Here is a 22,598-nt window from a genome sequence, read left to right on the forward strand (position 1 = left end):
ATGACTTTTTATGTCCTCATCTAGAGAAAAACATCAATTGTAAAAGGACAAAACTCACCCAACCTAGTTTAAGGATTGGCTGTAAAGTATATAAGAGGAAACCTCAAAGATATTCAGACAGGAAATAAATGACATGAACTGACTGGAAGTGATTTTGAGGAAGCCAGTCTGAGGGAAGGCACCACCACTTTTGTCTACTTTTCCTTGTCTCTGATATCAATGTTTTTTTTTTCTGATTTCATGGCTTTTTCCCACTTTCTAACTCTCTTCCCTTTCCTTCTTGTCTTTCCCTCTTTCCATTTTTATGCCTTATTTTTATGTGACTTGCCATGGTTCTGATGATATATAATCTTTTAGTCAAGTACTTGCTGTCATCTAACAAAAGACAGCCCAAAGAGTTTAGATTCTAAAGAGGGATTGTTCAGTCTTTGGTCATGCAAAAAACTTGTTTCTCCATGGACAATGAAAAGAACTGAACTGGACTAGGTTGAAAAGTAAAGAAGAGAGGAGAGGGCTTTGTCAATCTGCAACGTATAAAGCATTCTCTTGTAGCTGACAGTAGATTAAGGAAATGGAATGTATATAAAGATTTTTTGCTCTTATCTATTGACAACTCATATTTACAATGCTGTAATAAAAATGATTTCATCTCCTTCCAGAAAGATGTAGCTTAATTCTGAAGCATTTATTGACCTTAAGAACCTAGGAATAGGATAGATGGTTCCTCTAGTCTTGACTGATCTTGGTTACATGCCAAGGAGTCAGCTGGCTCACAACTGATCTAGAATAGTCTCCTACTTCAGAAAACAGAAGTTACTGAGGGCAGGGGCTAATGTGTTTTATTCATGATCTGGCTATCTTAAGCTTGTTTCTTAAGGTAAGGAACAGGAGAATATGAACAGAAACACTCAGGGATTTTTTTTTTTCAACGTTCTGTTGGGGTCACATTGCTAATAGACTACTAGCCAAAGAAACTGTCATTGCCAAAATCAGAATCAAAAGACAACCAAATAGATCCAATATGTTTATCAAAAATGTATCAAATTACATGTCAAAGAAACTTAGATGTTGAAAGTGGAGAAAACTTGGGCCTGTGAATACAATTAGCCCACAAAAACATGGCAACAAACTCTGACTTGAACAAGCTGGTACAATTCTTTTCCACTTCAGATTTGCACATAATTTGGCATGAATTCCTGATACCAAATAATTAGCTAGCAAAGTTTATGTTTTAAAACCTTCTCAAATAACAACAAATAAATGACAACTTTATTTCTCAGTAAAGAAGTTTCTGAGAATAGGGAGAACACAGAACCACCATAGTAGTGATATTATTGGTGGGGGTAAAGTGAAGTCCCAGAGTCTGGAGGTAACGTACTAGTCAATGGAAACTCACCGTTTTATGCTGTGGGTGTAGTAACCACAAAAGAGAAAATGCTCTTCCGCATACCTGCATGACCCACAACAACTCCAACTGGTGCTGTGTGAAAGGTCAGGACTGGTAAAAGTCTGTACAAGCTTCAGTGGTACCTAGAGGCTACTTCCAGTTGGGTGCTAATGATGGGGAAACCATATAGTTTTGGGATTGAACCCAGGGCTTCTGCAGTGCAAAGTGTGTGTTCCAGCTTTTAAACAATTTTCTGGGAATGTTTTTTAGTGTGTCTTAGAATATTAGGCTCTAGGTCCATCTCCAACACTGCAAAAAAGTAAAAGTGGGAGGGTGTGCTGAGAGGTGATAGATGAGATTAGATGTTTGCCTTGCACATGTTCGTCCACAGCTCAATCCCCAGATCTCCATATGGTTCCCTGAGTACCAACAGGAGTGATCCCTTAGCACAGATAATAGGAGTAAGCCTTGATCATTGCTTGGTGTCAACCTTCCCTCACCCTACCCCTACTTTAATTTTTTTTAATTTTCAGTGGTTGTCTTTCATATTCTTCATTGATCTTTTTCATCTTTTTTCATTTGGGGGCTATACTCAGTTATATTTCAGTTTTACTCCTGTCCTGCAAGCTCAGGGATCATTACCAGCAGTGCTCTGGAGACCACTTAAAATGCTGAGGAACAAACTATGTTGGCTGAAAGTTCTGCCCACTGTACAATCACTCTGGCCCTTTGTTTTTTCAGATTCTTCCCAAGACCTTTAGGTCCTGCTAAAGTTTCTCCTCTTCTGAGAAGTCAATATTTCTCCATTGGTCTGTTGCCCTCAGTATAAAGTTCAGGTTTGAAGAATGACCTTTCTTCATATATTTTTTTATTGAGACAATGTGAATTACAAGTCATTCATAATTATATTTAAGGTACATAGTGACAATGAATTAGGGCAATTTTCACCACCAGTGTTGACCTCCCTTCACCACTGTTCCTGGCATAAACCCCATACCTCCACCCTTAGCCCCCTGGACTGCAAGTGTTACAGGTCCTTTTTTGTGTTTGGCTTATTGTAGTTTGGGTTTCTTGATTCTATTGTAGTTGACTTTGGGTTGGGTATTTAGGTCTTATCATTTTTTATTTTCACTCAATGTTCATGAGACTGCCTTGCCCCTAGTAACATCGACTTTTTTTCCCCTCAATTTGTAGGAAGCCATAGAAATATGAGGCAGAACAAAATGATTCATGTCTTATGATTCTGTTAAAAAAGAAAGCCGGTGGACAGAGAGATAGCACAGTGGTAGGGCATTTGCCTTACATGCAGAAGGACAGTGGTTTGTATCCCGGCATCCCATATGGTCCCCAATGCCTGCCACGAGCGATTTCTGAGCAGAGAGCCAGGAGTAACCCCTTAAACCCTGAGCACTGCCAGGTGTGACCCAAAAAACAAAACAAAACCAAAAAAGCGGGTGGGAGCCCCTGACTTAAAGCTATAAATATAAATTTAAAAGAAGAAAAAAAAAAGAAAACATGAAAAATAAAAAAGGGGGGTTGTTTTGGCAAGATATTTTTGTTTTTCTGTTTTTGTTTTTTTGTTTTTGTTTTTGTTTTTTGCATAGGCATAGTAAATAATGGGGAAATTCGAAAGAAAATTCTTTTGGCCTAAGAAAAACAGGGTATCTCCACCCTTGAAGCATACTGTCATGAGACCAACTACGGACACTGGAAAGGTTCACTGTCAAGCCCTAAAAACTTTTTTTTTCTTTTTGGGGCCACACCTGGCGACACTCAGGGGTCACTCCTGGCTATGTGTTCAGAAATCGCTTCTGTCTTGGGGGACTATATGGGATGCTGGGGGATCAAACCGCAGTCTGTCCTAGGTTAGCTCATGCAAGGCTAATGCCTGACCGCTTGTGCCACCACTCTGGCCCCCTAAAGACTTTATGGTGCCAGAAAACATTCTGCTAAGTTGTGGTTGTCAAAGTCACTTCTCTGTAATTAGAGATCTTGGTTTTTGCAAAGAACCTTGGATGAAGTCTAGGGTAAAGTCTTTCTTTATAGTCCCAGGAAACATTCATCTCAGAGGAGGTTGTTGTAGTCAGTCTTATGTAATTAGTGATCTTGGTTTCTGTAAAGATCCTAGAATAGAGTGTCTTCTAATTTTATCTCACTCTTGCTGTTTCTTTGTCTTATTTTCTTTGTCATATAAACCTACCATGGTGCAAGTTGATGCCAGAGAGGTATGAAGGACTCACCCAGGGGGAGTTTGATTCCTGGTGCTACTGCGGGGAACAGTGCCAGTTCTAAAGTTGGGATCCAGTGTTTCTGGTTGGACATTTGATGTCCAATCACATCAGATCTAAGTTGAGTTCTCATAACAAATGTTCAGATTGGAAGGCGCCCCTGTATTATAAAATTTATGTGTTCTTATCCCTAGAAGATAAGAAATTGTTTCTATACACAAGATTTCCTCATTTTAGTGTGCCTTTGCAAAAAGGAACAATGCCATATTATATTATTGGTGCAGTTAGGGGTACAATCTCTGTGCCCTGGTTTTGACCCGAACTCTTATCCCAAGCAAAATTTTTCTACTGAATTACTTACTAAGCAGAACCAAAACAAGCAAAAAATAGCAGTGGGGGTAGTATGTAAGACGCTACCTCTGCATTGGGAAATAAACACACTAAGAGTTATAAGTATCAGGGAAATAAACATACAAAGAAAATAAAGATATCTTCATTAAGTCTTTTGAGATAGTCTTGGTGGAATAAGATCTAGGGCACATTTTCGTCCCACACCATGGTCTTATTGAATCTGAGAAATGGTTTGCCACAGTAAGAGTTCAGGTAGTGTCTCTGAGCTCAGGGTCCCTCTGGAGCTGAATCTGGTGGCAAGCAACAGTACACATTGAGGGTGGGTGGGAGAAAAGGGTCACATAGGATGAGTCAGGAGGAGTAGTGGCTGCAACTTCTTGCCAGGGCAAGAGAAGTGGGGCTGAGAGGGTGTCCTTTCGCTTTGGGAGCTGGATGGCTGCTTACTGGGGCAGAGAGATGGTCTCAATTCCTGGGGAGTTAAGAACTTAGGGTAAAGAGGGTTAAATATGGAGAGAGAACAGATCAGGATTAAGGGGGTGACAGGATAGAAGGAATTTTGGATGGGGAGGAAGGAGAAGGGATAATATATAACAGGGGATTTATACAATATAGGCATGGATTGTCTACAATACAGATTATTAGGCAAACATAGAGGAGTCCATGCATACATGCTCATGTATTAGATATTAGATATTAGAGATCTATTAATAGGTTGTAGTTGGAGGCCTGACCCCTATGGAATGGGTCAGAGTGCTTGAAAAATGAATAAATAAATAAATAATAATAGATTAAAAATAAGTAAATAATAAAAATTTAAAAAAATTGGGCCAGCACATAAGAGGGGAAAGGTTTTCCAATTTCTAGCATCAATGGTGGGTGTGAACTTTGCTAAATGAAGCTTTCAGAGTTATATCATGCATGGAACATTTTATAATAAATATAATTTTCACATCTAGAGTACTAAGTAATATGGTAGCAAGTACTATACGAGGAGTCTACCCATATAGTGTCATATACTGTGTCTTGTGCATCAAGGTTCCTTTCCTGAAAGGAAATTGACAGTGTGGGCATTATGATATAATAGTAACATAGTTTGAATTGAAAAAGGAGTAAAAGAGGAGAGGGGAAATAAAAATTTTAAATAAATAAAAGATGGGAAAATAGTGATTTACAAAAACATAGTCAATGAGTGGGACCTGGAATATAAGTCTATGTGCAGTTGCTTATTTTAGTGATATCCATGGTCATAAGCTTTATTCAGGGGTCTCAAACTCAATTTACCTGCGGGCCGCAGGAGGCAAAGTCGAGGTGATCCTTGAGTGCAAAGTCAGTAGTAAGCCTTGAACATTGGGGTATGTGACCCAAACAACTAAAACCAAACCAAACAAAAATAGATTCCTCTAGGGCAGGGCCACAAAATGTTGTACAGAGGGCCGCAAACAGCCCACGGGCTGCGAGTTTGAGACCCCTGCTTAGGTAACAGTAGAAGACAATCAAAAGAAAATTGGTAAATTTGAGTATTTTATCAAGACATTGTCATAATGAGCACTGTTTATAGAGTCTAATATGTTTGAGCACTGAATTGCAATGTTAGGGTGTCAAACCTATATCTCCAAGAACCTCTGTGGACAAAGAAGCTGAAGAGTTATTTTATACATAATAAAATTAAGGCACTAAAACATACTGATAGTGAGCTCTGCAGTGGAAGTCCCCAGCATCCAATAATATTTTGCACCTGATTCTGTAGATAACACCATTTGAACAGGGGCCAGACAGATAGTACAGTGGTAGGGCATTTGCCTTGCACGCAGCTGATCCAGGATGGATGGTAATTGGAATTTCAGCATCCCATATGGTCCCCCGAGCCAGCCAGGAGCGATTTCTGAGCACAGAGCCAGTAGTAACTCTTGAGCACCACCTGGTGTAACCCAAAAAACCAAAAAATAAACAAACAAAACCATTACTACATTATTATATGCCTTTGTAGTAAGAGGTTGATTGAACACCTGTTCAATCTAAACAGCTGTTTTCATTGATGCTGGTTTCTTTGTAGTATAAAAGAGTGTATAGGCTTTGTACTTCTCCTCTTCTGCTTGATTTGATCTCCTCCTCACTATACTCTGGTATCTATTATGTTCAAAGTACCTACCTTTTAGAGCTTTGTGTTTCTTCATGAAGTTATTCTAAATACCACATATAAGTGATATCATTCTGTATTTATACTTTTCCTGGCTTACTTCATTTAACATAAGATTTTTCTAGTTCCATCCATGTTGCTGCGAATTGTATGATTATATCATTTGTTACTGCTATGTAGTATTCCATTGTATATATGTACCAATCTTAATGATACACTCATCCGTTGATTCCAAGTCTTGGCTATTGTAAACAATGTATGCATACATTCTTTTGGATGAATGTCTTTCTGTCCTGTTGATAGATACCCAAGATAAGGATTGCTGGATCATATGGCAGCTCAATTTTGAGTTTACTGAGAACTCTCTATACTGCTTTCCATTGAGATTGGACCAGGCAGAATTCCCACCAGCAATGTATGGGAGTTCCTTTCTTACTGCATCCCCACCAGTAGAGATTGGTCTAATTATTTTGGAAATGTGCCATCTTTTCTGGTGTAAGATGGCACCTCATTGTTGTCTTGACTTGTATTTCACTAATGATGAGTGATGAACATGTTTTCATATGCCTATTGGTTATCTGCTGGTCTTCCTCAGAGAAGTGTCTATTTCTTCATCCCATTTCCGATTTTTTTAGATTTTGTGGAGCTAACCTTTCTGAGTGCTTTGTATATCCTAGATATCAGACAATTATCAGATGTGTTGAGTGCAAAATTTTTCCAATTCCATTAGCTGTCTTCTAGTTTTAATTCGTGTTTCTTTTGCCATACAGACACTTTTTAGTTTGATGTAGTGCCATTATTTAAGTTTGATGCTATAACTCTTGCTATTAGCTTTATATCTATCATCAAAAACTTTAACAGGGGGCTTGGATGCTCAGGGGTTACTCCTTGCTATGCACTCAGATATCGCTCCTGGCTAGGGGGACCATGTGGGATGCCGGGGATCAAACCCAGGTTCAACCTGGGTCAGTCTTATGCAAGGCAAATACCCTACCTCTGTGCTATGGCTCCAGCCCCCATCAAAAACTTTTTTGAAGTATAAGATTTGAAATATTTTGCTTATATTTTCCTCAATAAACTTTATAGCTTCAGGTCTGATTTAAAAAATGTAATTCAACTTGTGTTGACTTGTGTAAGGTGTGAGGTATGGATCACACATTTAAGATTTAATTTAACTTCTTACAGAAATTTAAAGAAATTTAAATTAAAGAAATTTAAGAAATTTAATTTCTTACAGGTGGTTATCTAGTTGTTCCAACACCATTTGTTGAAGAGACAGTCTTTGTTCCATTTTAAGTTCTTAGCTTCTTTGTCAAATATTAGTTGAGCATATATCTGGAAGTATGTCACTGGATATCCTATTCTGACCCATTGGTCTGAGACTCCGTTTTTGTTCCAGTGATGTTTTGATCACTATGGCTTTATAGTAGAGCTTCAGGTTAAGTAAAATATGCTAACAAATTTCTTGTTGTTGTTTTTTTTGTTTGTTTGGTTTGGTTTAGTTTTTTGGCCACACCCGGTGACACTCGGGGGTTATTCTTGGCTCTGCGCACAGAAATTGCTCCTGGCTTGGGGGACCATTTGGGACACCAGGGTATGGAACTGTGTCTCTCCTAGGCTAGTGTGCAAAAGGCAGATGCCTTAAGCCCTGCACCAGTGCTCTGGCCCCCAATTTCTTTATTTTTAAATATGAATTTGTCTAACCTAGGTCTTTTGTGGTTCCACAAGAATAATTGATTGTTCTAAGTCCTTTCAAATGATGTCTGAATTTTGATAGGGATTGCATTGAATTTATATAGCAGTTTAGGTAAGATAGTCATTTTGATTATGTTAATTTTTCCTACCCATGAGCATGGGATGTTCTCTCAATCCTTAGGTCCTCTTCAATTTCTTTCTAAAGCATTATGAAGTTTTCATGGTATTGGTCTTTCATCTCTCTTTTTAGGTTGACTCCTAGGTATTTGATTTTAAATGGGATGAACACCTTAATCTCTTTCTCCTCTACTTTTTTTATTTGTATAAAAGAATGCTACTGTCTATTGTGTATTGATTTTGTAGTCAGCCACTTTGCTGTATTTGGTTATTGTTTCTAGGAGCTTTTCTGTGCACTTTAGGATTTTCAATTTATATCATCATATCATCTTCCTCTTTCCCTATTTGAATTCCTTTGAGTCCCTTCTCTTGTCTAATTGCTATTTCTAGAGCTTCTAAAACTATGTTGAATAAGAGTGGAGGCAGTGGACACCCTTGCTCAGAGCCTGATCTTAGTGGAAATGCTTTCAGTTTTTTACCATTAAGGATAATATTGGCTGTGGGCTTCTTAACGTTAGCTGTAACTGTCTTGAGAAAAGTTCCTTCAAACCTTATTTTGCTGAGTGTTTTCATCATGAATGAGTATTGTATTTTTCATGCCTTCTCTGTGTCTATTTATACAATCATGTGTTTTTTGTATTTCTTCTTGTTGATGTGGTGTATGATATTGATTAATTTGCATATCATCCTTGCATCCCTGGGATGAAACCCACTTAGTCATGGTATATAATCTTTTTGATTGTTTTTGGATTCAGTTTGCTAAGATATTGGTCAAGTTGTTGATTAGTGATTGGTTTGTAGTTTTCTTTCTTGGTGGGAATGAGTGTGATATTAGCCTCATAAAAGGAATTAGGGAGGATTCCTGTCTTTTTGATGTTTTGGAAAAGCTTTAGGATCAATGTTTGCTAATTATTTTCTGAATGTTGATAGAATTCACCTGTAAACTCAACTGGTCCTGGAATTTTATTCTTGGGGTATTTTTTAATTAATGTTTCAATGTCCTTAGATGTGATTGGCCTGTGTAGGCTTTCTACTTCCTCCTTAGTAAGTATGGGAGATATTTTTTCCAGGCATCTGTCCATTTCTTCTGGGTTCTCTAACTTAACTGAGTACAGTTGTTCATAATAACCCCTCATGACATCTTGGATTTCTTGAGGTTCTCTTCTAGTCTCTTCCCTTTAACTTGTGATCTATTTGGGTGTTTTCTCTTTTTTTTCTTTGTGAGTCTTGCCAGAGGTCTATTTTGTTTATTCTTTTTTTTTTTTTACTGTACCTCCTCTTTCTATATAGTCAGTGTAAAGAACACAGCCTGTGGTTAGTGATTCTTTGAATTCCATTGCTAAGATGTTAAATGTTGATTTTTAGGTCCTCATCTATGAAGTTCATGTGTTCAGGAGGACTTTGGAATCTGTTAGGATTTCTCTCTATATCCCCAGATGCTTGTGTTTTCCTTAATTTCCCCATTGTTCTTTGCATAGGGTTGTTTGGGATGCTGGAGTTTCAGGGTGTTTTTTTTTTAAAACTGGTCTGTTTAATCGTGTATGAGATAGTTAGAGGTAGATCTATTTTAGGGTTCATTTATTAACGTTACTCAAGTATGTTAGAGATGTTACAGTCAAGATTGTTGGATTTTTCTTTTGATTTTCTGGATATATATTCTAAGGGAGAAAGAAGTTGGGTCTGGTCTGCCTTGGACTATCTGATATAGACTGAGGTGTCAGTGGCATTTGTGGGGCACAGGGACTATGACCCGACTCTGTACATATAGATGCCACTGATCTCTTCTGATCAGGAGGATGGGCTTCTAACCAGCAGTAGCTGAGGCACATGAGTGCTGGTGGGGAGGTGCCATTTACACATGGCCTGAGTTTAAAACCCATCCTTGCTTCCCAACCCTGCCTAAATGAAGTGTCTGCAGAGATGGAGTGACTAGGCTTGTGGGGTTCACTCCTGTCTGACCTTACCAGCAGCAGGACAGGGGATGCAGCTCCTGATCTCTCTCTTTGTTTTTGGCCATTTTAATTACTATGTCCTGGTGTTGATAAGTTAGGTTCTATTTTGTTTGGTATTCTTTTTGCATCTTAGATTTGCACAGCTATCTCTTTCCAGAGAGTGAGAAATTCTCTGTTATTATCTCCCTGACTACTTGTTCTTCCCCTTTACCTTTTTCCTCTCCTTCTGATATTCTTATTATTCATAAATTATTTTTGTCTTTGTTCATTAAGTATCTTACATTTTCTTTCAGTGTTTTGTCTCTCATTTCTTTATTGACTTTTTTGTTGTTCTTTTTTTTTTGTTTGTTTTTGGGCCACACCCGGTGACGCTCAGAGGTTACTCTGGCTATGTGGCCAGAAGTCGCTCCTGGCTTGGGGGACCATATGGGACGCCGGGGGATCGATCCGCAGTCAGTCCTAGGCTAGCGCTGGCAAGGCAGACACCTTACCTCTAGCACCACCATGCCGGCCCCGACTTCTTTGTTGTTCTTGGCTTGTATTTTGTCTTCAAGTTTATCCATGCAATTCTCAAATTTATCCATGTAATTCTGCTATCATGGTTTGATAACATGTTTTTTTAGTTCCCTTAGTTCCATTTCTATGGATTCTTTCATCATCTGACAGAGTTCTTTGAATTGGTTGAATTGTTCATATATGGATTTCTTGATTTCTTTGGTTAGTGAGTTCTTGAATTCCATTGCTAAAACATTAAATGCTAATTTTAGGTCCTCATCTGTCGATAGGGTTTGTGCACTTTGGAGGACTTGGAAATTTGCTAGAATTTCTCTCAATATCTCCAGCCGCTGGTGTCTTCCTTAGTTTCTCCATTGTTCTTTGCATTGGGTTGGTTGGAATGCCAGAGAATCAGGGTGTTTAATAAAGAAGTGGTCTGTTTAATAGTGTAAGAGGTGATTGGAAGTATGTCTGTTTGAGGATTTATTTATTCTAAGTAAGCGAGGTTGCCCAAGTATGAAAGAAGTGTCACACACTAGTTTGATGGGTTGTTATTCTGGTTTGGGGGCTATATATTTTCTATATGGACTTGGGGCTTTTGTAATGGTGGCTGGGAGGTACAGAATTGGAAGGGGAGGGGAGGGGCTGTTTTCTATGTGCCAAATTTACAGAGTGTCCCATGGGTACTTGCATAACACTCCCATAGAGAGATGGGGTCTGCGAGGATATGGTTTGGGGGTTGGGGCTGTTCTCACTATCCTTTTTGTCCTGAGTGAGCTTGGGACTTTTTTGATCTCCTCTTCATATCTTACTTTGGAGTTATTTATTTCCCAAACTTAATGCCAATGCTTTGTCCCTTGCAGTCTGACGGTCTGTGTATCTGTTTCTCTTCAGTTCATAGAAAACAGAATGATTACCCTTTATCCTCTATCATACATACCCTACCCCATTTGCAATTCACACAAAACATACCTATGTTGCAATATTCTGCTTTCTGGCTCAGTGACTTTTCTTTTTTTTTTCTTTTCTTTTCTTTTTTTAAGGAGGCTTACTACATTTAATAGTGCTTATTTTGCAAAGCTTAAAGCTAAACATGTATATAAATAGTAGGTAGGTGAAAAGCTATGAAGCCTTTGAAGCTCTTTCACCAATGCTATGTTTTACCCCTCGTGGCTGGGTTGACTTCTGCAGTGGCAGCCAGTTATTTGCTTGCCTTTTTTGGTTGAAATAGGATAGATAATATGTTTCTATGATATGTAATATAGCTTGTAGGATTATTCTGCACATTATAGAATCATAAAGTAATAAAACATCAAGATTCTATGGGTTTCAAATTAATATAAGTGCTAGAAACAGTACAGGGGTAAAAGATATTGCCTTGCATGCAGTCAACCTAACACCATCAATAGTCTTTCAGGCACCACCAGGAGTGATATATGAACACAGAGCTGGGTGTATATGAGCACAGAGCTGGGTGTAGCCAAAACTTTCCCCAAATCATCTCATCTAATATCTTCCAACCCTTAGTTAGTCAAGTAACACTTTTGACAGCCTTTAATACTTTTGGCTTAAATTGGCTCATTTTTAAAACTAAATGAATTTATAAAATCTTATACCATAGCCATAAATTTGAAAATCAATGTGATTTGATGTATACAGAAGTTCACCAGAAAATAAAGGAAGATTGGGGCCAGAGAGATAGCACAGCAGTATGGCTTTTGCCTTGCACACAGCCGGCCCAATACATACTGCGGTTTGATTCCTGGCATCTCATATGGTCCCCCAAGCCTGCCAGGAACGATTTCTCAGAGCAGAGCCAGGAGTAACCCTGAGCTGAGTTGCTGGGTGTGACCCCAAAACCAAAAAAAAAAAAAAGAAAAGAAAAAAGAAAAGGAAGGAAGGAAGGAAGGAAGGAAGGAAGGAAGGAAGGAAGGAAGGAAGGAAGGAGGAGAGAGAGGGAGGGAGAAAGGAAAGGAGAGAGGGAGAGAGGAAGAAAAGGAAAGAGGGAAGGAGGGCGAGGGAGGAAGGGAGTCCTTGAGCAGACATATCTTCTATGCTGGAGTCAGGAAGATAGAGTGAAGGTGATCTGACAGAAATAGTCATAGTTCAAGTACCTCTATTTGCAAGTGGAATGATGAAACCTCTTTTCAGACAATAGCCTTTTCATCACATTACTACCAATCTGTATCTTGCCTAGCAAGTTGGATTAGGGAAAAGAAAAGAATGTACTATAAAAAGGAGTCAGACTGTTTTGGATCAAGAGCACCTTTAAATCTACAGAGCTGGAAAAAAATATTTTTTTTTAATGGTCTACTCTATTTGTCTTTCAGGAGAGGAAGCTGATGATAACTATTGAAAAAAAAATAGAAAACTCCCTATTTTCCGTAATGAAGATTTCTGACTGAATCACCAATTATCTAAGATTCTAGATCAAAACCCTTGAAAGACAAAGACGTTTTAAGGAAGGTGTTGTGTCAGGAAAAGGTCCAAGTTGCAGAGCTCTCCAAACCTAATTCACTCTTGGAGTTAGTGATAGGAACGGTGCTAATGGATTCTAAATCCTTCTTTCAGGCTGTAAGGATTTTCAGAGGGAGGTAGAGACTTCTTTGTCTTCTTATCTTTTCAGGATGGATTTTTAGCTGAAAATCCCTTCTTTCACAAAATAGGATAAAGGTAGTCATACACTCAGCTAAGCTTTTTATTCCATTGCCTGTAATTTAGAATAACTTTTTTGCAGACAAGAAAGGAGGGAAAAATCTTCAAGAAATACCCTTTGTCATATTTTGTTTGGGGTGGAAGGACATGGATGGTGTGCAGGGACTCCATTGGGATGGAGCTCAGTGGTGGGGGGCCATATAGAACTGGGGATCCACATGCAAAGTATGCACACTTGTCCCTTTTATCATTTTTTCTGCTCCATTTATCATATTTGATTGTGTTTTATTTCATTCTGTGCATCTTGTTGTGTTTTTGTTTGTTTTGCTAAATGCTGAGTTCCCAAGGCTTACTCTAACTCTGTGCTGTGTTTAAGGAATCATGTGGGGTGTCAGGGATTGAACCTAGTTCAGCCACTTGTAAGGTTAAGGGTCCTATCTACTATCATATTTTAAAGTTGATTATTATAGTCTTTATATTGCATATATTGTAATTCTGATTATTTCATACAGTAGTTGCTATATAATGTTCTATTTTTCTTACTTTGGGGAAATGCACTTTATGTCCTAAATTAATAAATATTTATTATCCTCATATCTTAAAGGATAAGATTAAAAAGCCAAGTATTCAGTGACATGGGTGCCTATACCTAATAACCTATTAAAGAAACAAAATACTTCCATACACATACACTTTATAATTACCTCATCTGAACACTTCAGGTCAAGTTAAGTTAATGGAAGCAAAATGCAACAAAAGAGAATTTTTTTTGTTTTTGTTTTTTATTTCTCTTCATATGACCTTATCGTTGAAAGATCATTCTTACTCTAGGTTGGCTCTTTCTTTAAAACCACAGAGGAAACAGGTTATGTGCTTGCTGAGGCTTTTGTGAACATCTTGACCTTTTCTTGCTTTTTAGATATTGTCAAAGATATTTAAACTTTCTTTCCAGGCTTTATTTAATTCTTAATCTATAAAGTAGGAAAGATAATGTCTATTACTTGAATATCTTGAAGATTAATATAAGGAAGTTTGTTGTTCACATTACAATTAGACATGTGATAGGTAGACCCTAGGATGATTGCAATATGGGGAAATATTGAGGAGCAATATTGTCTCTAGAGCAATATGAAACAAATCGAGTACAATAAGGACTTGAGGTCCCATTGAAGACAGGGCCCATTTCTACTTCATTCATATATGGCCTCTCTCTATCAATTCCTATTTCCACAGAGCAGAAACACATACTACGTGAGATGAATAGGAGATGATCTAACATATTCCTTACTAGCTATGTTCTTGAATAAGGCACATTACCACTCAACATGTGTTCCCTCAACTGTGAAGCAAAAATAATACTTTTCTTATGGAGTTACTGGGTAACATAACTGCCATGGCTAAGGCAAAGTGCTCCCATGAAGGAAATGGCATATGCTGTGCTTTCTGCAACATTTATTCCTAAACCTGCTGTCTTTTACTTTTAGGGCACCTAAATAAAAAGAACTAAGATCAGTATTATCTATGGAAAACCAAATGTTTTATTTAGATACCAGGATTTACATAATTATTCACAATAGTTTTCAAGTTTACAATGTTCCCATCTTCCACCACTGACCCCTGATTCTCTTCACCTTAATTCCTTGATAGATAAAATTTTAAATGTAATTATTGTACTTTGGGTCCAGTGCTTACAGTTTAGTGCATCATATATACAGATAACTCACTACTCAAAGAAGATATCTCAAGACCTTGATTTCTGTCCCTATTTTACTTCTAGGCCTCCTTTTCTTGTCCTGCACTTTTGTTTATCTTTATCTTCTTCATTGGCACTATTATCTCTGTAACCTAAAGCCAGTGCTTTGCCTACATTTACTTACTATGGTTCCTTTTTCTATGTTATTCTATATAACTCAGGTTACTAAGAAAATCTGGTATTTGTTCTTGCCCTCCTGACTTCACTTTACATAATATCTTCCAGTTATACTCAAGTTGCTGGAAATTGCATGATTTTATTCTTCCTTATAACAACATAGTATTTTATTGTGTTTATAGACCACAACTTTTTTATCCATTAAGAAATATATTTTAAAATATTCTGTCTGCGATTGTCTGATACCAGGATGTATATAGAATACTCCTGTGTCCAAAAAAGATTCTAAAAAGAACAAATGACCTAATATTTCCTATTTAGGTTTCTGGATAAATTTGAGGATTTTTAGGTCAGGTATAAGCTATGTGGACATAAAAGAGGCACAGAAATTATATTTGCCCTTAGAGTGGATGGGGAGGTGGCTTATAGCCAGAGTTTTTCAGGGTTTACTCCTGATGTTATGCTCAGGGATCACTCCTGGATAGTTCTTGGTAGATAATATATTGTATCAGGGACAGAATTAAAGTCAGCAGTGTGCAAGGCAAGTATCCAACCCACTTACTATCTCTCTGGCCAAATACATTCTTATTCTTGAAGATGCTAAGAGAAAGGTTCCATTTCTTGCATCAACTATATTAGTTCAGTTGTGCTTTCAAAAGTTTCATGCTAAAAAGAATTTCAATGTCTTAACTTTACTCAAAAGAAAAAGAGGATTATGATTAATCAGCAATGTCTGTCATGAGTAGAAGACATGTATAATTATTGGTGTGTGTGTTGTGTTCCACAACAGCGTTCAGAAGAAATCTTTACATGAGCTTTTGCCAACCACCAGGCATGTGCTTTTAACTACAAAACTTGATGATTGCAAAAACAAACCAAAACATTATTTTTTCTATCCTTGCTTTTTTTTATTCTCATAGGAGCCATCTAGTATTACCAGGTCACAGTGACACTTAACATGTTGAAATAAATAGCAAAATAGACAGATAATAAAATTATAATAAAATTGATTAGATGCAACCCTTACAGAAATGTCTTATATTGCATGTCAAACGTACAAAATGGGATATTCCTGCCTGCATTCATTGAGAAAATAATTTGAGCACCTACTGTGTTCCAAGAAATACTCTAATTGTTGCTTTGTTTAATGAACAAAACATAAAAAAGAATTCCTTTTTCTACAAAGCTTGTATGCCAATGAAGAATGCTGTTGATTCTCTTTTAAAGTTAGAATAAAGTTAACACATAATGGGGTTAGAATTTTTTCATGTTTGACTCTACCATGTCTTATATAGCTTAGATATTAACCCCTTCATATGGGTATTGGTGAATAATTTCTCTTAAACCATGGGCAATATTTGCATCCTGGTTACCATCTCCTTTGAGGTGCAGAAGTTTCTTAATTTAATATAATCCCATTTGTTTATCTTGCTTCCACTTGTTTGGTCAATGATGTTTCATCCTTGAAGATGTCTTTAAATTAAATATAATAGATTTCTGCTTACTTTTTCCTCTTTGTACCTTGTGTTTCAGATCTGATATCAAGGACTTTAATCTCTTTTTATTTGACTTTCTGTACAGCATTAAAAAGAGATATAAGTTAATATTTTTTGCATGCTACTGACCACAGTTTTTCCAACACTACTTGTTCAAGAAGCTTTTCTTGCTGCACTTCATATTCTTGCTCCTTTATCAAAGAATGGGGAGACTATATTAACAAAACTTTTCTTAAAAATGAAATAAAGATGGCCAAAAGGCACATGATATATTTGTCTTCATCATTAATAACCAGGAAGATATAAATTAAACAATTATAAGATATTATTTCACTATACAGAGACTGTCACACCTCAAAAATAACAACTAGTGCTAGTGTGAACTTGGTGAGAAAGGGTCTCTCATTTTGGTGGGAATGTTGACTGGTTCTGCCTTTTTGGAAAACAATATGGACATTCCTAAAAAACTAGCAATTGAGCTCTCCTATGACCTAACAATACTTCTTCTGAAAGTATAATGTAGAGGTTCAAAAATACAATGTGGAAAAGATACCTGAATTTCTATATCCACTACAATATCCTGTGAACAGATGAGTGTATAAAGAAACTGAGGTACACCTACACAATGGAATACTATGCAATTGTTAGAAAAATGAAGTCATGAAATTTGTTTATACATGGATAGATATGGAGAGCATTATGCTGAGGGAAATGAATCAGAATGAGTGGAATATATTAAAAATAGTATACTAATAATACACAAAGACTATCATAGAAATGATAAGCTTTTCGGCAAGGGAGCTTGTCACAAAGAGTGAGGAAGTGCAGTAAGGCAAAGAAAGGACTCTATGGCAATGGCATTTAGAAATGATCACTCTCTATAAGCACTGGGTGCTGATAAAAGGAGGTAATTGATATGCATGGTATCCATTCAGTAATGATAATAAAACCACAATGTCTAAAAGGAAAAATGTGAGAGTGAGTGAGAGAGAGAGAGAGAGAGAGAGAGAGAAGAAAACTGTCTGACATCAAGGCAAGAAGGGGATGGCAAGGGGACATTGGTATACACTGTTGAAGAGATGGGTGTTGGACAGTATATAACTAAAACTGAAAACAAACAGCGTTGTAACTGTACTTCACAGTGATTCAATTAAAATCTTATTTAAAAATCAAAATTATACGGGGACGGCGAGGTGGCGCTAGAGGTAAGGTGTCTGCCTTGCAAGCGCTAGCCAAGGAAGGACCGCAGTTCAGTCACCTGACGTCCCATATGGTCCCCCCAAGCCAGGGGCAATTTCTGAGTGCTTAGCCAGGAGTAACCCCTGAGCATCAAATGGGTGTGGCCCAAAAGAAAACCAAAAAAAAAATCAAAATTATACAAAAGAAAGGTTTATATATGATTTTTAAAAAATATCAATTAGAAGGTCACTCAAATGAATAAAAGCATTCTTATGATCATCTGCATCACTTGCATGATTATAATACAACATATCTTTGTTCTTCAACCCAATCAATTATCTATTTTATTTTTATTTATGAAGCCATCATTAGCAGAAATAGCATTTCCAACTTTATGCCATCTATGTCAATGTGACCCACATAAAAGACCATAGAGAATCTCCAAATATTTGATCCCTCTAGTTTTGTCACAATTGTATCAATGTAATTCCACTCTGTATATAAAATTCTACCCTGAAACTTCCATAGCCTATTATGTTTATTATGATAAACGTCTAGAGCAAGGTCTTCTTTATTTTGGAGTTGTTGACTGCATGCTGGTACTTGAGCTAAGCTTCCTAACTGCATGTGCCCTATCCATTTTATAATAAGATGAGTCAACGTCATTAGTTTGTGAACCCAAGGCCCTGTTGGCAACTGTACTTTGATTTGGTATAGAAACTTAACATTTTTTGGTTAATGTAGTCCAATTTGTTTATCTCTACTTCCACTTGTTTGGAGAGTGGTGTTTTCTCCTTGAATAAGCCTTTACTCCTTTACTGTCAACATCATGTAGTGTTTTACCTACATTTTCTTCTGCATACCTTATGGTTTTGGGTCTGATATCAAGGTCGGTAATCTATTTTGATTTGAACCCTTTGAATGGTGTTAAATGGAGAAGTGAGTTCTTTTTCTTTTCTTTTTCTTTTTTTTTTTTTTTTGCATATATCTGACCAGTTGTCACAACATCACTTGTTGAAGAGGATTTCCTTGCTCCATTTTGCATTTTTTGCCCCCTTACTAAAGATTAATTTATTGTATGTCTGGGAACATTCTCTGAATACTCAATTCTATTTCATTGATCTGAGGGTCTGTCTTTATTCAGTACTATGTTGTTTTAATGACTATTCCTTTGTAATACAATTTAAAATTGGGAAAAGTGATGCCTCTCACCTTATTTTTCCTAAGGGTTGCTTTAGCTATTCATGGGTGTTTATTGTTCCAAATTAATTACAGGAGTTTTTTATCTACTTCTTTGAAAAATGTTATGGATATACCTAGAGGAATTGCATTAAATCTGTACAATTCTTTGAGGAATATTGCCATTTTAATAAAGTTAATATCCCAACCCCAATCCATTAACAGGGTATGTGTCTCCATTTCCTTGTGTCCTCTTTTATTTCTTGAACAATGTTATGTAGTTTTCTTTGTTTAGATCCTTCACATCTTTAATTAAGTTGGCTCCATTTATTTGAGTTTCTGTGGAACTATTGTGAATGGAATTTTTTAATGTCTATTTCTTCTCTATCATTATTTGTGAGAAGAGTCTCTGATACACTGGTGAAAGGAAGCAGGCACTCTGTGATGGGTGTGTAGAAGGATCCATTCATACTTGAAACTATCAGTAATAGTGCCGGAATTCAATAAAAATGGGGGGAGGAATAAACATGGTCATTAAGGTGATTCAAGCAAAGGTCATAGGGGTGGTTTGAGAAAATTAAGTTAAAAAGATTCTTCTCTGGGCCAAAGAGATAACATGGAGGTAGGGCATTTGTGTTGCATGCAGAAGGATGGTGGTTCAAATCCTGGCATCCCATATGGTTCTCTGAGCCTGCCAGGAGTAACCCCTGAGAGCTGCTGGGTGTGACCCAAAAACCAGGAAAAAAAAGATTCTTCTAAAAGCAGACTAGGGTGATCAGATATCTTAAGGACATGGCTGGTAAAGGAAAAAAAAAACTTGATTAGATATCAATGGTGGTCAGATAATAAGAGTAGAGACTTTGTCTAAATTAATTTAGCAGAATTCTGCTAAAATTAAAACTGTATCAGCCAATACATAAGTCTCCATGCCAAAACATAGTTGAAAAACAACTGAAAAAAATCTGAGTGGAGATTAGCTAGGAAAAAGAATCACTATCAATACTTACCTCATATTTGCCAGCGTATAAGACGACCCTTCAACCCATGAAAAACTTCCTAAAAGTCGGGAGTCATATATGCTGGTATACGGCATGCTGAAACTTGTTCCAGCTTCAGGGATGAGTGATCTGCACCCCTCTTACTTTTAAGAAGTAACTTACTTTTAAGACTTTTTGGAAGTTTTTCATAGTTTGAAGGGTCGTCTTATGCACCAGCAAATACGGTATGCCATTCCTTGCTTAAAGAAGTAGAAAGCAAGGAAGTGAACTTGAATGTATGTACTTTAGAAAACTAAGTGAGCTCTGCAAATTGAGAAGAATGGCAGTGGAAGCAAGGTGTCAGAGAAGCTTCGGGAAACAAAAGAAGTAGCATGGATTTCATTTAGGAAGTAGGAGAACATGAGGTATCTAGGAATTGCAAGGTAAACTTCCAGTTTGTTCTGTAGGAGAGAGGCAGGAAGTAGCAAGAGGTGACTCAGGAGCAGTCACAATCAAAATTCAATTTTCTTTTGGAGCCAGTGCTAAATGAGGTGGGTGGTTCTGTCACTGGGGCTTTTCAAGAGCAGAAAGGATAGGATTGATTCCAGGGCTCTTTGGGGGATAGTTAGTGCCATGGCTGCCAATGAACAAAAAGAATGCTGGTTCCTTGAAAGACCTGATTCCAATACCCACTGAACTTGCAGGAAGAAAACAAGAAATCATGCTGGCCATCTTTCTCTGACCATGAAACCAGAAAATATGACTCTGTGGAGAAGCACATGGCTTGCAGGTGAAAGATCCTGAGTCAACACTCTCAGCCTCAAAGCATAGCAAAAACATAAGAAACAATAATAACAAAACAAGATGCTGCAGTCTTATAGTAAAGATCCATTCTAAAATTAAGAACATGTCAACCATTGGATAAATTTACAAACTTATTTAAGTTATAATAGGCTGAACATATCTTTTGCATGTATGAGGCCCGGTTTGATCCTGGTACTGTGTGGTCTACCAAGCACTGCAAGGAGCAGCCCTTGAGTGCAGAACCATGCGTATCTCTATAGCACAGCAGGGTGGGCCCAAAACCTCAATCCCCCAAATTTTTTAGTTTTGAGGGTCTGGAGCAGTAGTACAGTGTATAGGACATTTGCCTTTCATGTGATTGCCTCTAGTTTGATCCCCAGAACAAACCATATGGTCCTCCAAGCCTCTCTTAAATGACCACTAAGAACAGAGCCAAGAGTAAAAACTGAGCACTGCCAAGGGTGCCCTCTCAGAATTCCATAATTTTTACAGCATAAATGGACTCACTTTAGTTGCACCTGAGAAGTACTGAGTGAGTTTAAAAAGACGTATGACTTGGCATCACTATCATCAGTTTTGTTCTGCTAATTGACATAGAGTGTGCAATGTTACCTCCATCCCTCATTCTTTCTGTGTAATCTTACCTAATAGTAAGAACTGTCTATTTCTGGGAGGGGTCTTTGAGAGGTATCAAGAGGATTACCTGAGGAGCAGGAAGGGGATTTGGAGGATGGATTGAGAGAGATTCAGCAAGAGAGGAGAGCTGGCAAGATTGAGGGAGAAGAAACATGTTGAATGCAGGGCTGATTATGAATCCAGCATAAAAGGTTATTATAGAAGCCACAACTGTTGCCTAGGGCAGTGGTCGGCAACCTGCAGCTAGTGAGCCACACGTGGCTCTTTACACTTTTAATTTGGCTCTTCTGTGTGCCTGGCGGCCGCTCCAGGAATCAGGACTCTGCTCCTAGCCTCTGTCAGTGCGTGCCCTGTGTGACTCTCAAAATAAATTTTAATCGTGGTTTGGCGAGATTTGGCTCAATTGAATAAAAAAGGTTGCCGACCACTGGGCTAGGGCCTTGCAAAAGGCTGATGTCTCCTGAAACCTGTCTGTGGATTATTTCCTCGTGGCTACCGTGAACCCTCAGACCCGTGGACTAGAGGAGAAAAGCCTCACCCTCCATCCATCTCACCATTATTCACAACCATCCAGGACTCCATAATTAATCTGTCTTTCTACTGACATTGATTGTTTTAAAGTAATAAATAAATGGAGGGCCTCTCAGCTGTACTCAGAGCCTGGCAACTGTTTCCCACTAGGAATTGACTCAGCAGTATACCAGTTGGGGGTTGAGCCTAGTCATTGCATTGATATTATGCTATACACACAGTGTATACGTGTGGTAGATGGGTGTTGGGAAGTGGAGCTGAGCATGGCAGTTAATACTTGGTGATGTCAGGGAGCTACTTAGTAGCGGGTATTAAATTTGGAGCCACTTGCATGCACATCACCTCTTTGAGGCATCTCCGTGGTCCCCAAACATTAGTATTGTGGTTTTTATTTGGGGGCCATTCCCAACAGTTCTCAAGGCTTACTCCTAGCCCTGTGCTCAGAGATTCCCCTATGGCAGTGCTCCAGAACTCATATGAAGTACAGAGGATTGAGCTGGGGTTAACTGCATGCAAGGAAAAACATTTAAACCCCTATATTCTCCCTGCAGTACCCATCATTGTTATTTTTAATGTCCTACCAAATTCTTCAAGGTGGGAGACCAAGAATTGAAAGCACAGCCCAGTAGCAAGAATACTTGAGAAAAAGAATAGACTCACTTTGCCAGCTATTGCAGTTCAGAAGGTTCTAGGTCAGCTTTTCAACTCTTTCAAAATCTTCAAAATGTGCCTTTGACAACCACTTGGCTTCCTCCTTAAACAAATCTTATAGGACTCTCTTTTGAAACCAAGCTGAGGGGAGGACAGGCCTATCCCTGAGAACCAAAGGGCTTGGGCTGGGTCCTATGCCTTTTGGCTCTTAAAATCTTTGTCAAGCATCTTTTCTCCAGAAACTCCAAGCACACCCCA

At 37.9% G+C, this 22,598-nt stretch overlaps 1 protein-coding gene across 1 annotated transcript in view; it reads left to right on the top strand.

The window, feature by feature from the left end:
* The window catches only part of TRPM3 (transient receptor potential cation channel subfamily M member 3), a 621,182-nt gene that overhangs the window by 581,947 nt on the left and 16,637 nt on the right, over nt 1-22,598 (top strand).

The sequence above is a fragment of the Suncus etruscus genome, chromosome 3, assembly GCF_024139225.1.
Source record: "Suncus etruscus isolate mSunEtr1 chromosome 3, mSunEtr1.pri.cur, whole genome shotgun sequence".
NCBI lineage: Eukaryota > Metazoa > Chordata > Mammalia > Eulipotyphla > Soricidae > Suncus > Suncus etruscus.